The sequence below is a fragment of the Trachypithecus francoisi genome, unplaced genomic scaffold, assembly GCF_009764315.1.
Source record: "Trachypithecus francoisi isolate TF-2019V2 unplaced genomic scaffold, Tfra_2.0 Lachesis_group11, whole genome shotgun sequence".
NCBI classification, from domain to species: domain Eukaryota; kingdom Metazoa; phylum Chordata; class Mammalia; order Primates; family Cercopithecidae; genus Trachypithecus; species Trachypithecus francoisi.
The window spans coordinates 111,690,370-111,703,515 of record NW_022681456.1 but is presented as its reverse complement, the minus strand read 5'-3'; the positions used below and the strand labels follow the sequence as shown (position 1 = coordinate 111,703,515).

At 39.0% G+C, this 13,146-nt stretch overlaps 1 long non-coding RNA gene across 1 annotated transcript; it reads left to right on the top strand.

Moving 5' to 3' along the window:
• The first annotated feature begins 1,136 nt into the window (after positions 1–1,136).
• LOC117090423 lies at positions 1,137–10,314 on the top strand. Its single transcript, XR_004439998.1, has 3 exons — positions 1,137–2,955; positions 7,439–7,598; positions 9,628–10,314. It is a non-coding gene; the product is annotated as an uncharacterized LOC117090423 (long non-coding RNA).
• The last annotated feature ends 2,832 nt before the right edge of the window (positions 10,315–13,146 follow it).

Sequence of the window (13,146 nt, the reverse complement as noted above, 5' to 3'; positions counted from 1 at the left end):
TCTGTGCTGTGTCTCATGTTGCTTCCTCCTGTGGGAGTGCCCCTTCCATGATGTAGCACTCCAAGCACCTCAGTCTCTCTCGAACCTTCCCACTGGTCACTCTCCCTTCTTTGCTATTTCACTGTATTTTTCAAATATTACTAAAGGTGCCTATAGCATGAATCTGTGGTTTGAATATTTGTCTCCTCCCAAACTCAAGCTGAAGTTTAATCCCCAGTGTGTCAGTATTGAGAGGTGTAGACTTTAAGTGGTGATTGGGTCATGAAGGCTTTGCCCTCAAGAATGGATAAATTCATTAATGGAATAATAAATTAATGGGTTAATGGATTAATATGGTATCATGGGAGCAGGACTGGTGACTTTGTAAGAAGAGGAAGAGAGACCTGAGTAACCATGTGAGGCTACTCAGCTCCTTCCTCCATGCGATGCCCTGCATTGCCTTGGGATTCTGCAGGGTCGCCACCGGCAAGAAGACCCTCACCAGATGTGGTCCCTTGACCTTGGAATTCTCAGGCTCCATAATTGTGAGAAATAACTCCTTTTCTTTATAAATTATCCAGTTTTAGATCCTCTCTTATATGAAACAGAAATGAACTAGGACAGAAAATTGGAATTGAGAGTAGGGTGGTGCTAATAATGAATACCTGAAAAGGTAAAGGTGTCTTTTGAACTAGGTAATGGGCAGAGACTGGAAGAATTAGGAGAAGTAGGCGAGAAAAAGCCTATGTTCTACTAAGGGCTTAGAATTGGCTAGTTTGAATAATTTCAATGGGCTCTGGGGTCTCAGTAGGCTCCTAGAAGACTAGGGGAAGCTTAGAACTCCTTGGAGACTGGTTCAGTGGTCATGACCTGATTGAAATCTGGATAGTAAAGGCCATTCCAGTGAGGTTTCAGATGGAACTCAGGAACAAGGTATTGAAAACTGTAGTAGCTGGGTGTGGTGGGTTGCGCCTATAATCCCAGCACTTTGGGAGGCCAAGGCGGGTGGATTGCTTGAGCTCACAAGTTTGAGACCAATCTGGGCAATATGGCAAAACCTTGTTCCTACAAAAAATACAAAAACTAGTTGGGTGCGGTGGGGCATGCCTGTAGTCCAAGCTACTTGGGAGGCTGAGGTGGGAGGATGGCTTGAGCCTGGGGTTGCAGTGAGTGAGGTTGCACTCTAGATGACAGAGCCAGACCTTGTCTCAAAAAAGAAAAAAAAAAGAAAAAAGAAAAAGGAAAGAAAGAAAACTAATAAAGACCATCCTTGTGTCCTTGTTATAAACTGCCAAATAACTTGGCAGAACTGTGTCCATGGCCAAGGACTTTGTGGAAGGCTGAACTTGAGATTGATGAACTAGGGTAGCTGGCAGAAGAAATACCCAAGTAGCAAAGCATTCAGGCTTTTGCCTGACTGCTTTTAATTGCTTATGCTAAGCTGCAAGAGGGAAAATATGACTTGACGATGTAATTTATGATCAAAAGAGAAACAAAGTAGAAAGATTTGGAAAGCTCAGCCGGGCCATGTAAAGGGTGAAAAAGCATGTTCAGGAGAGGAAACCAACGGTATAGTCCAGCTACCTTTGCCAAAGAGATTAGCATGGATAGAAGGGAGCCAGGTGCTATTTCTTAAGACAATGGGAGACAGACCCTGAAGGCATTTCACAGATCTTTGAGTCTGCCCCTCCCCTCACAGGCCATCACAGGCCCACATGCCTATAAGGGCACAATGATTTCAAGGGAGGGACCCAATGCACGCTCCACAGGCTTGCTGCCCAGGGCCACCTTGGAACTCTGCTCCCCAAATTCTGGTGCAGTGTTTCTTGGCCACTCTAACTGGAGTTCGAATGGTCCGAGGTGTTAAATAAACCTTGGCAGTGTCCATGTGGTGCTAATTCTGCAGGCTTGCAGAAAGCAAGAGCTGTGGAGGCTTGTCAGCCTTCAGCCAGATTTCAAGGCATGTTGCTAAAGCCTGGGAGCCCAGGGAGAGACCTGTTTCAGGGCGCAGCCACTGCAGAAGGCCCACACTAGAGCAATGCCAGAGTGAAAATGTGACGTTGGAGCTGCCACAGAGTCCTCACCTGGGCAATGCCTAGTAGAGTTGTGGAAGTGAGGCCAGTACAGAAAGTCGCCACTGGGGCAATGCCTGGTGGAGCCATGGGAGCCAGACAGCCATCAGGACCCCAGAACTGTTGAACCACAGGCAGCATGCAATCGCCGTCTGAGAAAATTACAGGTACTGGACTCTAACCCTTATGACCAGCCATGTGGACTGCTCCAAGTAAAGACATAGGGATGGAACTGCCTTAGGCCTTGGGGGCCTAATCCCCAACCCAGTATCTCCAGGAAGTAGCACATGATAGCAAGAGATTATTTTCTAGCTTTGAGGTCTGCCCTGCTAGAGTTTGGACTTTTTTGGGGCCCATTACTCCTTTATCCTGGCCTATTTTTTCCTTTTGCCATGGGAATGTTTACTCTATGCCTGTCTCACCATTGTATCCTGGCAGTAAATAACTTGTTTTGATTTCATAGGCTCATAGATGAGGCTCTGGAATTTGGACTTTTGAGTTGGTGCTGGAAGTCGTTTAGACTGTGGGACCATGAGGATGGAATGAATGTATTTGTATAGGAGGAGGACATAAGTTTTGGGGGGGTCAGTAAAAGAATGCTATGATTTGAGTATTTTTCCCATCCAAAACTCATGTTGAAATTTAATCCTCCATGTGGCAGCATTGAGAAGTGGGGGCTTTAAGAGATAATTGGGTCATGAAGGCTCTGCCCTCATGTATGGATAAATCCATTAGTAGATTAATGGAATAATGAATTCATGGGTTACCATGGGAGTAGGACTTTATAAAAAGAGACAGTGAGACTTGAGCAGGCATCATCATGTAATGCCCTTTGCTCTCTCCTACCAGTGAGAAAACCCTCACCAGATGTGGCCCTTCAACCTTGGACTTAGACTCCATAACTGTAAGAAATAAATTTCTTTTCTTTATAAATTACCCAATTTAAGATATCCTGTTATAAGCGACAGAAAATGGACTTAGACACATACTCTTTCACATTCTTAAGTGTCTGCTTTCTCTTACTGGACTGTGAATTCTCTGATGGCAAGGTCTCTATCCCTCTGTGTCCCCAGTGTGAAACAGATGCTTGTGAAGTAGGTGCAAAAATGCTGTAGAAGCCCAAGGGACAGAGAGCCCAATTTTTAGCAGGAGAAACCTGGATATCTGGACATAATCTGAGAAATAATAGGGCTTCTTTATGAGGGAACTATGTGATGATCACAGTGTATGTAAAGTATTTTTCTGGAGGTGCATGTTGTGGGTGAGATGGGAACTGTTAAGTGGGGAGACTAGTTTTATGGTGAGAGCCTGGATTGGGCAGTGGAAATTGACAAGGGATCAATTTGGGAGACTCTGCAGATGCTGTTACTACATAGGATCAAATGAGAGGAAAGAGTCAGATGTCCCTCTATTATGGAGGCCAATGACCAGCTTGTGTCCTGGCTTTGTCACTCATTGGTTGTGCGACGTTGGGAAATTTACCTAGATTTCCATGTGTCAGTTTCCTGAGCTCCAAAATGGGAGTAAAAGCTACCGTGGAAGTTGATGAAATGAAAAGGTATTTAAAGCCAACAGAGTCTAACACTTAATAGGTGCTATATAAGTTAATCTAAGCCTATTTTGAAAGAGTTTGTATTATCTTTTGGAAATTATATGGGGATAATGCAAACGTGTGTGTGTGTGTGTGTGTAGAGTGGGTGGGGCTGGAGGACCAGATATGCTAGCTTGTAATATTCTAGGAAACTAATTATCTGAGAGAATTTATTTAAATTTGGGGAGATTTTGGTGCCATAAATGCCAGGATAAATTTATATATGAGCTACATAAATACAATGGAGAAGGAGGTGGCTAAGCCTAGTGTGGTGGGGTATAGGACGAAGGGGAAGGAGTGAGAGCAACAATAAAAGTTGAAAAACAATAATATGGAGACCTTAAAAGAATTAAAAAAAAAAAAACAGTAAACAGTATATCACAACTAAGCATCTCCAGGATCACTCAAAAAGTGTTCTGTGAATCTTTCAAATCAATAGCACTGATTAATCCAGATAAAGGCATGAAAGAACCTCAAGATGGCAGAGTTCTATTAACAGCAAGAGAGCAGCATTGTCAAAGGCAGTGGATAGATAATCTGGAATTTTCCAGGATGGTAAGAGGATAAATAAATTTTAATAAATGGAAATTTTGGGACAGAGAGAGTAGGTGGTTAGAAAATATTTTCTTTAAGAAAAATTTACACATTTTGTTTCTAATTAAAGGTTAGGCCACTTTTCTTTATGTTTCTTTTTAGGTTTCCATTAAGAATTGTCTGAATTCTGACATTTGGATTGTTTGATTATTCCATATGGAATTGTGTGTTAGGGTAAGACTTTGTAACTTAAGCACACGAAGAACCTTAGATTGCCACACTGACAGGTTCAAGATGAAGAGTAAAGTTTTAGAAAATATTGATTTGGTTTCTACTTCTTTGAATCTTTACATGTACTCCTACAATCCTTATTATTAATTAACTTCAGAAGTGGTTTTGCCTATGAACCTGACAATGATCTCTCTGGTTATACATTTTCTGATTAGAAATATACATGTGGACATACATACTATGTATAATAAGATATATAGTATGTGTATCTATATTCTTATATATATAAAAGACTATAATTATATAGTCTATATGTGTATAGATTTATATATACATCAACCAATCAATTATGTACAGATAGAATATCTTTACTAAGATGTTAACTCTCCTTTTTCCTTCTTTCCTTTGTCCTTCCCTTCCACTTTTTAAAAAAATATTCTTGGTCAGGCACAGTGGCTCACGCCTGTAATCTCAGCTCTTTGAGAGGTCGAGGCAGGTGGATCATGAGGTCAGGAGTTTGAGATCATCCTGGCTACACAGTGAAACACTGTCTCTACTAAAAATACAAAAACTTATCCAGGCGTGGTGGTGGGCGCCTGTAGTCCCAGCTACTCTGGAGGCTGAGGCAGGAGAATGGTGTGAACCTGGGAGGCGGAGCTTGCAGTGAGCCAAGATCATGCCACTGCACTCCAGCCTGGGCGACAGAGCAAGACTCTGTCTCAAAAAAAAAAAAAAAAAAAAAAAAAATTCTTTCATATCAGTAAGGGCAAAGGTATATTACTTCTGATGTCACAGTTGCTTTAGATAATTCTAAACAGGTGATACAGATACCTTCTTTACCATGACATGGAACGAAGAATGGGAATTGATAATTGACAAGATTACAAATACTCTGATTTTTTTAAATCAAAAAATGTAATAGCAATAGCTATTCTGAATTGCAGCAGATAAGAGATCCTGCTGGTTACAATGGAGGGTTAGTGTCACCATTCTGACTTTCTGGAGAGGTCCTGTCTCCTCAGGTATGTCCTGTCTGCCTGAGTCATCATGGGACAGAGAACATCCTTGGGTTCTAGGGATCCTCTAGATCAAAGACTCTTAATCTTGTGCATCAGAAAGACCTTGAACTCCATAAAGTTAATGCAAATATGATAGCCACTTTTTTGTGGTAAAATACTTATAACTTGAGATCTACCCTCTTAACAAAATTTTAACTATAAGCATAATGTACAGCAGATATTTAGAACTTTTTCATCTTGTACAACTGAAACTTTATACTCATTGAACAGCAACTCCCTACTTCCACCTCCCTCCAGCTTTTGCAACCACCATTCTCCTTTTTGTTTCTATGAGTGTGACTACTTTAAAAACCTCATATAAATGAAATCACGCAGTACTGTCCTTCTGTGACTGGCTGATTTCACGTAGCATGATGTCCACTTTTGTGGAAAACAGTATGGAGATTCTTCAAAAAATTAAAAAATAGAACTACCATCCAGCATTCTCATTTCTGGGTGTTTATCCAAGAGAACTGAAATCAGTATTTGGAAGAGATATTTGAACTCCCATGTTCGTTGCAGCATTACTTATAATAGCCAAAAGGTGGAAACTACCTTAATGTTTATTGATTGATGACTGAATAAAGAAAATTTGGTACATGCATACAATGGAATATTATTCATCCATACAAAGAAGGAAATCCTGTCACATACTATCACATGAATTATAGCCATGCCTGAAGGGAAAATTTTTGGGAAAACTTAGCTTTCTATCACATTGTGGAAGGAATCTGCCATACAAACAAAGTTAAACATCACTGGATTAAGGCATGCCTAACACACTGAACAAACTCAAAGAAATTAAACTTGACTGACTTTGTCATTCCATGTTTGGGCCTGCTCCAGATAATTAATGTGCTCATGACACTCTCCCTGCCCAGCTTTTAAAAGATCTTTTTTCTGTAGGTGCTTACTCCAGTCTGGTCTTGCTAGGTAGAGTTCCAGTAGGGACACTAACATCCTATCTCTTTTTTTTTTTGAGACTGAGTCTTGCTCTGTCACCCAGGCTGGAGTGCAGTGGCACGATCTTGGCTCACTGCAAACTCCGCCTCCCAGGTTCAAGCGATTCTTCTCCTCAGCCTTCCTAGTAGCTGGGACTACAGGCACCCGCCACCACGCCGAGATACTTTTGTATTTTTTTAGTAGAGACAGGGTTTCACCATATGGGCCAGGCTGGTCTCAAACTCCTGACCTTGCAATCCCCCTGCCTTGGCCTCTCTAAGGTCTGGGATTACAGGCATGAGCCACTGCACCCGCCTACTAGCATCCTATCTTATGGAAACATACTTATTCTATTTTCTCAGAGCACTACTCTTTGCTAGGGAAATGCAAATAAACTGAGCTGACGTGTCATGGTTTGTCTTTCTCAGATGTGAGTCTTTCTTCAGGGATTTTCAATGGCCTGAACAGATAAAAGCAAACAGTAGAGATTTGGGGCTCAAGAGCAAGTTAGAGTGGTAGATAAGATTATAACAGTGATGTTCTTCTCAACTCTTCTCAAGAAGTCATTGAACATGTGCCTTCTCTATATGCAAGACTTATCTACCTACTTAAAAAAGAAGAAAACAAATCCGTTGAACAATGCCACATAAGATTATTTTTTGCATCTTTAAGAAAGTCTTCTTAAAATTAATGGTTTTTTTTTTTTGGTAGGAAATGTAGCCATTAAGATAATTGCCTTTCTTAGTACCAAAGTCTCAATCATTAAAGGTTAAGGGTTCTGTTGGTTTTTCTTCTCTATAAGATTTTGTGGTGGATTTCTGTCACATAGGACTGAAGAATAAATAAGAAATCTTGGATGAAAGTTTAATTTTTTTTCAAAACAGGACACTTGTCATGGTCCTAACTATTTTTGAAGCCATTCTCTATTAACATTATGATAAGGATTTGGTAGTGGGAAAAGATGTTCCAAATTTGTTTGACACATAGCTCCCATCTGGCTTTTAGTAAGTTTTTTTTTTCTTTTTTTAAAGGTGTCTTGGTCCATTGTGCTGCTATAACAGACTACCTGAGACTTGGTAATTTAAAATGAACAGATATTTATTGGCTCAGAGTTCTGGAGGCTGGGAAGTACAATATCAAGATGCCGGCTATTTGCGAGGGTCTTTTTGTTACATCATCACATGGCAGAAGGTGAGAGGATGAGAGAGAGCAACAGGGGGCTGAACTTGCCCTTTTATAATGGCACCAATTCCACCCATGAGGGTGGAACTCTCCTGGCCTAATCACCTTTGAATGGTCCCACATCTTTAAAACTGTGATAGTAGCAATTAAATTTCAACATTAGTTTTGGAGGGGCAAACATTGAAACTACAGTGGAAAGGAGACCTTACTGTTTTATATAATCCTTAGTAAAACTTGTATAATTCATGGAACAGAGACTGCTATATATGGTTAGATTGGGAAATTGGATATTTCCTATAGATTTTAAGTATGGGATAAACTTAAGAATATTCTGTATAGAATACTTTCTCCTTGTAATCTGAATCAGTTTTCGGATTTAGAAACTAAGGAGAAGCCTGTAGTCATTGGCTTAAAAATGGATTACAAATGAATTTGTAGAAATAGTGCTCCCATCCCAACTTCACTTCTATTTTACATCAGTCTTTTTTTTTTTTTTTACATAACAGATGTGACATTTAAATATTTCTCTAATGTTTTGGTGCATTGAACTTTGTCAAAGAGTCATATGGTTTATGCAAACACAAAGATAATCTTGGAACATTGACATATGTAAGCTTAATTTGAAAAGTCTGTGAAAATAGTGAAAAGCAGATGGAGAGTTGCCATGGAAATTACTGACACTTAGAGGAAGAAAAATATTACTTTAGGGTCATTGTGATTTCTTTTTTTTTCTTTTTTTTAGAGACGGAGTCTCACTCGATTGCCCAGGCTGGAGTGCAGTGGTGTGATCTCGGCTCACTGCAAGCTCCGCCTCCCAGGTTCACACCATTCTCCTGCCTCAGCCTCCCAAGTAGCTGGGACTACAGGCGCCCACCACCTCGCCCAGCTAATTTTTTTTTGTATTTTTAGTGGAGATGGGGTTTCACCGTGTTAGCCAGGATGGTCTCGATCTCCCAACCTTGTGATTCGTCTGCCTCGGCCTCCCAAAGTGCTGGGATTACAGGCGTGAGCCACCGCGCCCAGCCGGGTCATTGTGATTTCTAAAGGAATGGTCAGACTTGCAAAATTTTTTTCCTACCCAATTGTCAGTAATAAAAACAGATATTGGCAGGTAAATATATTTTTTTATTTACCTATGATTTTGTGATTTCATTGCATTCTGAATATATTACAAGTATGCATATTTTTATTGGTAAAGACTTTTTAGTAGTGGAAGAAAACCTAACTATGTACCACTACTTTAAATAAGAAATGTTCTTTTCAATTATTCTGAATAAAAGTGCAAGTTGTGACTTATTAGTCTTTGTTCTCCTTATGTAGGTTTTTATCTTGATATAAGATAAAATTAGTATCAGAATTACATAGTCTTTAAAGGAAGATGACTAAAATTTGCTCTTATAGATTAATTGTACCAATTGTAAAAATAGAGACAAGTCTAGATAGCTCAATAAAAGTAATTTAAAAACCTTTTAGGCCAGATTCTTTATTAGAAATTATAATTGGTAGACACTGCTCTTTACCATAGCTTAATCATAGAGAAAGTTTAAAAATCTCAATAGGCAGTCATTTGCACTGCTCATTTTGTACCAGCAATTATTTATCACCTGATTGTTTTATATATTCATTTCCATGACCTTTGGAAAAGTCAATAACTAAATTCTAATTCTTTCTCTTTTCTTCTGCGGCAATTTCAGTTGCTGTAGTTCTCATGGAATAGACTAATCAAAAGTGGGAAAGAATTAACGTTGGGGCCAGGGGGTTTTGGAACATTGACATAACATTTGGTAAAATGTGAAGTTGAATTAATGCTGTTTTTGACGTTGACAATGAAATATCAAGAATAAAGGGATAAATATCTATGATTCCAGCCTGTAGGAATTCATAAAAACTTGGTTCTTTGCAAAACACTAAAATTACACAATAAGATTCAATGGGAATTTAAAATGAGGATGCTGGGATCAAACAATGCAGATGGATTAGCATTTAAGTTGTTTTTTCCTTTGTTCTTTCTTTCCTTTCCTTTTTATTTTTTTTAAAGATTTAGATGGCAAATTATCTTTCTGCAATTGTTTTATGGCTGCCATTGCAAGTAAGAAATGGAAAATAAATTTCTGAAATCCAAAAAAGCCTGATCTTATCAGCATCAGAACCATGTATGGAAGGAGAAAACAAAACTCACGCTTAAGAGGATGGCCCAATAGAAAGACCAGCGTGAGCGGGAAAAGTCCTCCTAAGTGGAGCAGTTGAACTTTGGGAATATATCAGCCTTAGAAAATTGCAGCTGGAGACATCTGTCATTTGTGAGTGTGAAATGGTTTAGTTGGCCTCATACCTGAGCTAGGGGTGCTTGAGATCCCACATTTGTTTTAGGCAAAGAGAAATCGGTGTTTCTCTCTTGTGAAATGCTTTGGATGTTTGAGGAAAAATACATGTTTATTGAAGTATAACAAATATACAGAAAAGTGTTCAGACCACAGGGCATAGTTTTATCGATTTCCACAAAGGAAATTACCAATACCCTGAGAAAAATAAATACACTATTATTAGAAGCCCAAAGTCTATTCTAGTATAAACATCCAGTCTTTACGGCCCCAAATGTAACCACCACCTTGACCTTTTTTTTAAGATGGAGTTTTGCTCTGCTGCCCAGGCTGGCATGCAATGATGTGATCTCGGCTCACTGCAACCTCCACCTCCTGGGTTCAAGCGATTCTCCTGCCTTAGCCTCCTGAGTAGCTGGGATTACAGGTGTGCACCACCATGCCCGGCTAACCTTGTATTTTTAGTAGAGACAGGTTTTCACCATGTTGGTCAGGCTGGTCTCAAACTCCTGACCTCAGATGATCTGCCCACCTCAGCCTCCCAAAGTGCTGGGATTACAAGCGTAAACCACCGCGCCCAGCCCACTTTGACTTCTAAACTGTGGAATAGTTTTGCCTGATTCTGGAATTTATATAAATGTAACCAAAGAGGATGTACTTTTTGGGTCTGTCTCTGTTAGCTGGACATTATGTTTGTAAGATTTATTCCTGGTGTTGCATGTAGCAAATCTGTGTCATTCTCAGTGCTCTATAGTACTAACTATTCTGTTGTATGAAAAGTCCACAATTTTTTCATTAATATTAACAGTGTTTCTATAAACATTCTTATATATGTTTTTTAGGGAAGATAGAGACACATTTGTGTGTGTGTGTGTGTGTATACATACCAAGGAGTGAAACTGCTGGAGCATATGGTAATCATCTCTAGTGGAAACTGCTGAATAATTTTTCCCAAGAAGTTTTACATGAATTTCACTTGCTTTTCATCCTTGTCAACTCTTGGTACTGTCATTTTTATTTTTACCCTTAATGGGAGATGGTCATGGTGTCTCATTCTTGTTTCAACTGAAGAAGCTGAGTGCCTTTAGATATGTTTACTGACCCTTTGGATATCCTCTTTTGCAAAGTGTCTATTCAAGTTTCTTGCCCAGTTTTTCTATTGGATTGTCTGTATTTTTCTTATTGATTTTAGGAGTTCTCTTGTATTCTGAATCGGAGTCTTTTGTCAGTAAGATGTATGGAAACATCTTCCACTCTGGGGCTTAACTTTTCACTTCTTAGTGATGTCTTTGATGAACAGACATTATTAATTTTAATGTAATATGATTGATCAATTTTTGTTTCTTTTATGGTTAGTCCCTTTTAAATTCTGTTTAATAAATCTTTTAAATAAATTTTATAATATTTTGTTTTATAAATGTTACTAAAATATTATTTTATGATTTATTCCAAAAGTCCTTTTTTTAAAAAACACATTTAATTGATATATAATAATTATACAGTCAGGTGTGGTGGTTCATGCCTGTAATCCCAGCACTCTGGGAGGCTGAAGCAGGTAGATTACTTGGGCCTAGGGGTTCAACATGGTGAAACCCCATCTCTACAAAAAATACAAAAATTAGCCAGGTGTGGTGGCATGTGACTGTAGTCCTAGCTACTTGGGAGGCTGAGATGGGAGGATTGCTGGAGCCTGGGAGGTCGAGGCTGCAGTGAACCAAGATCGCACCACTGTACCACAGCCTGGGCAACAGAGCAATACCTTGTCTCAACAAAAATAGTTATACATATTTTTGGGGTACATGTGATGTTTTGATACATGTATTCAATGTGTAACAATCAGGGTAATTGGGATATCCATCACTTCAAACATTTATCTTTTCTTTGTGTTGGGAATATTATAATTATCTTCTAGCTATTTTGAAATGTACAATAAATTATTCTTAATTGTAATTTCCCTACTGTACTATTCAATGTTAGAACTTATTCCTACTCTTTAACTGCACTTTTGTACCTATTAACTAAATTCTTTTCATGCCCCCTTCTCCCTTCCTTTCCCAGCCTCTGGTAACCAGCATTCTACCCTCTACCACCATGGGATCCACCTTTTTAGCTCCCACAGATGAATGAGAACATGTGACATTTGTCTTTCTGTGCCAAGAAGCTCAGTTGTTTTAGCTTTCACATATAGATAGATCTACAGTATATCTGGAACTGATATTTGCATATGATGTGAGGCAGAAGCTCAAGATCCACATTTTCACCTGTGGTTACCCAACTGATTCATATCCAGTTGACCCAGCAACACTTACTAAAAAGAATATCCTTTTCCTAACTAATCGTATGTTACTTTTATCATACATCAAGTGGACTCTTTCCTTTTCCAGTTAGACTAATATCTATTCTTTCACTAATTCTCTTAATTACTGCAGCAATGTAATAAGTCTTGATACATGGAAGTGAAAGTCTGACTGTTCTTTGTATTACTATACAAATATTTGAACCAGCTTGTTAAATTCATTAAAAATATATTTAGCTGGGATTTGGACTGGGATTGCATTGAATCTATAGATCAATTTGGGAGAAAATGGTATTTTTACAGTATTGAGTCTTCTAATTGATGAATATAATATCTCTCTCCCAATAATTTTTGTTATTTTTTATTTTATTTATTTTATTTTTTGGGGACAGGGTCTTGCACTGTCACCTATGCTGGAGTACAGTGGCACAATCATCTCTCACTGGCAATCTTAACCTCCTGGGTTCAATCAATTCTCCTACCTCAGCCTTCCAAGTAGCTAGGGCTACAAATGTGTGCCACTAGGCCCGGCTAATGTTTTTGTTTGTTTGTTTTGGAGAGATGGGGTTTCGCCATGTTGCCCAGGCTGTTCTCAAACTCCTGGGCTCTAGCAATCTGCTCACCTTGGCCTCCCAAAGTGCTGGGATTACAGGCATGAGCCACCACGCCCAGCCAACATATTGTATTTTTTTGGAGTAGAGATGTTACACTTCACGCATTAGATTTATTTCTGAGTACTTGACGATTTATTCCAGGATAAATTATTTATTTATTCATTTTTGTGAAAATTGTCATGAATGCGCTGTCAAGCTCCATATAGCAGTATGGTTACCCAGCCAATTCTGGAATGCAGAAAAACTTGGAGTATGTCAGTTATGTCTTTTCCCAATCTTGTGTTTTCACAACAGACGCAGAAGAGGGATTGTAGGGTAATCTTTTT